The following is a 3,528-nucleotide window of genomic DNA, read 5'->3' as shown; positions in this document are numbered from 1 at the left end:
ACAATTTCAGTCAAAAATTCTTCTTGGTTTACCATATCCTTGAGGTTGGCAGTCCACAACCAAGGCCAGTTGTCTTTACCCAAACTCATCAGCTCCCAGAAGAAGCAGTTTTACACGTGCAAGCACTCGGGGGGAATTTTTGCATACACCACAAGTCACATTGGCAAGGTTTCAAACTGCACAATGCTTATCATTTCAGTTTTATCACAGAATTATTGTTATCTAGCTCAAGCTTTTGACCCTTTTTGTCATTGTGAAAACAGACTCTCCAGAAATACACCGGCACTCCTCTGCCACCAGGCTCCAGAATAGTCCTAAGAATTCAGATGGGTGCTCACACAGGCAACATCTGCATCTTACTTGAGAAGGTGTGATGTATTTTTCACCAAAAGAACACCTGCCTGCCAGGAAAATCCCATTAATGGCCTCTGAACAAATCATAATTAGGATGTAAATGGTGGATAACTCACACTGCTCCCTCCAACAATAGGATTCAATAACTACCACAGCAGGGGCTAAACCCTGCTTTGATTTACCTCCAGAGGAATGTTGTTTTCCTAAAAGAAAGTGATGAAATTCAAAAAAAGACTGGTCATATTAAGTTGTTCTCAAAAGTACTGGTGCTATTTTGCTCTAATTTAAAATTTGACTCCAATAATCAATATTTTTGCTAGTTATTCCAATGATTGCCTAAGAGAGCTGTCACCTAATTTCAATAATTCCCCCATCTGTTCAAAACCACTTAACACAATTTTTCTCCAGGAGCCCTGGACATTCTTATTTGTTGATTCACCTAAAAATATGAAAAAATGTAAAAGATTCCCCCACTCTAGTTAATGGGAATAATTATCTTCTCTTTAATGTTGCCACCATTTTGACTAATGCTGCAACATCAAACAGTAATTAAATGCCCAGAAACTCTATGGTTACATAATTTCAGTGGGATTACATTTGATTTTGAAAGAAAAGGAAAATAAAGTTTGCTGCATAAAGTGTGTTTCATACTGGACTACAATTTCCTTTTCTCTTTCCCCCAAAATGCCACTTTGGCTTCCTTCTTATACGTGTACAACCCCATCAGCTCGAGGACTAATTACACCAGCCCTGTGCTGCCAGCTGAGGAAGACTCAAGTTCTTAAGCCAATGCCCAGGTTTGAGACTGGAAAGAGCAAGCAATCCTTTGTGCCTGCCTCCCATCTGTGATGGCATGTTCTCTGCTCTGGGCACTTGCCTCGATTTAATCTCTTGTCCATGAGGCCATGGGATCCTCAACAAATCCTTATACTCATTGTTAAATTGAAAACATTCTTTCTTAAACATAGAACACTTCAATCATAACAATACTTGCAAAAGCGATAGCAAATATTCTATGTTGTTTTTATGAATTAGAGGTTTTCCAACAGTCAAAACCGTCTTCTTCAGGGAAAAAAACCCCACAGACTGTCATTGTTGTCCTCCCAACCCACTGGACACTGTCTATCGGATGGATCAGCCTTAGGATGAACCACAGTGCATCTACATTCTCTCTCCCTCACTTGAATCATCTGGTGCATCTGCCTGGGGTATTTGTTGGTCAAGCACCTTGTGTCTTCTCTAGATCACAGTCTCAAGTGGACCCAGGTTTGCTGGGCTGCCCAGACTCACACTGACTGGCACATCTGGCCATTGAAAGTCGGTGAGAGTGGACTAAAACTTGCAACCACCATCTTCATCAACAGCAAAGTCCTAACACCACACAGACCAAGCAGGATAAAGACTTAGCACAAGTACTTCATTAACAACTGGGACCAACCACAAACCTTTTGCTGCATTGTACTCATGACAAAATTTTCAAAAGCACATGGGCACAGCATGGGGTGTGAATGCACCCAGACTGGGGCACAGTCTGGGCAGGTGTCATAGGCCCTAGCACTGACTGATGCTCAATTTGACAAAAGCCTTTGCTTCTCCACACTGCATCCTACTTTCCAGGGCATTTCTGAAGAAAGATGGCACCAGAATTTCAGAAAAAAAAAATTATATCTAAAAAGCATACAGAAATTTACAACTTTCTAAAGAAAACAAATGAAGTTCATGTCCAGCACGGAATGCATAGAAAGGGGGCTGGGAACTGAATTTGCCTAGATGCTAACTCTTACTTTTAGAAGCATATATTTGAACCTTTTAAGACTTAACTTCCTTTCCAAAATCAGACCATCGGGATCTTAAGAACTAACAGCAGTACACTAAAGGTAAAAGACCCAAATGCATCCACTCAAAAGGTATTGAGCAGTCGCAGTCTTGGATTTTAGATTGATGATGATGCAGAGAGAAGTTCACACATGATGTCAGGGTAAAAAATGATTAACAACTATCTTTACATTGATAATAAATGCATTCTCAAATTACACCTGCCCTGGGAACCATTTACTGTCAGAATGGGACCATCATTTGGTGTTGAAGCCAGCACTCTGCACAATGGGACAGGAGTTCCCCAGACTTCTGTAAAGAATTTCAGTCACAGAGGAAGGCAATCCAAAATACTGCCAAGAGAACAGTAAAATACCTTTTCCCTATTTCTTGTAACTAATTTCTAATGCATGGCTTGGAACATCGCATCAAACATCATCTTTCTACTGGAGGAGGTGATGATTTTCAGAGGTGAGTGTCAACGTGCTCTGTACATTAGCTAAAAACAAATCAAGAAACACTAGATTCTACAATTAGAGCATAAATAGTAAACTGTGGTCCTTTGAACATTTTTCTAGAGACAGCATTTTTGGGTTCTTGGAAGCTAAAGTCTCAGACTCCTCCTAAAAGAAAAGGTAATTAAATAGTTTGGGCCTTTCACAGTCTATTTGCATGTTTTCCATCTGCAACACAAGTGTAATGAGAGACGTTATATTCCATAGTAAACAGCATATGGCTATCCAAGAAACTCTCAATATAGGGACAAAAGTGTTTCTACATGATTGCTATGTGAGGGGCAGAGTGCCTTTGTCACTGCACTGGGAGCTGCAAACACTGCAAAAAACTCCAATTCTAGGGAACAGCAAACTTCTCCTAGACTAGAAGAGAACAGGATCAGTCACCGAGTGACATAACAGTGGAGAAAGCAAAATATCCAAGAGAAAAAACCACTTTAATCTTTCTCCTCCTCTTTTTAAAGAACTGGAATCTAAAACACCTCAATTTTTTTCTTTTGTTACTGCAAAATCCTGTTTAAATGGGGGTTGCTTTCTCTAGTATCTAACACACTGTTTTACATACAGCATGTACCATAAACACATATCAACACTGTAAACATCCCATCTAAATCCTGAGCATTTTGCTGATTGGATACAATTAGTTTTCTTTTATTTCTTTTTTTTTTCCCTAAACTATTTCACAGGCTGTGGTTTGTTTGGGGTTCACAACACCAAAGGACTACACAAAGTGGAAAACTATCAAGATCTAGCCTCCAAAAGGTTTCTGTAACTGCAGGTCAAAAGTTTTGCCTCCTTTGGACTAGAAAATATTAAAACCCCCCCTAAAAATTACCTGCTGTAT

Source organism: Neopelma chrysocephalum, unplaced genomic scaffold, assembly GCF_003984885.1.
Source record: "Neopelma chrysocephalum unplaced genomic scaffold, ASM398488v2 Primary Assembly neopelma1_139, whole genome shotgun sequence".
NCBI classification, from domain to species: Eukaryota; Metazoa; Chordata; class Aves; order Passeriformes; family Pipridae; genus Neopelma; species Neopelma chrysocephalum.
Note: the sequence above shows the minus strand (reverse complement) of the source record.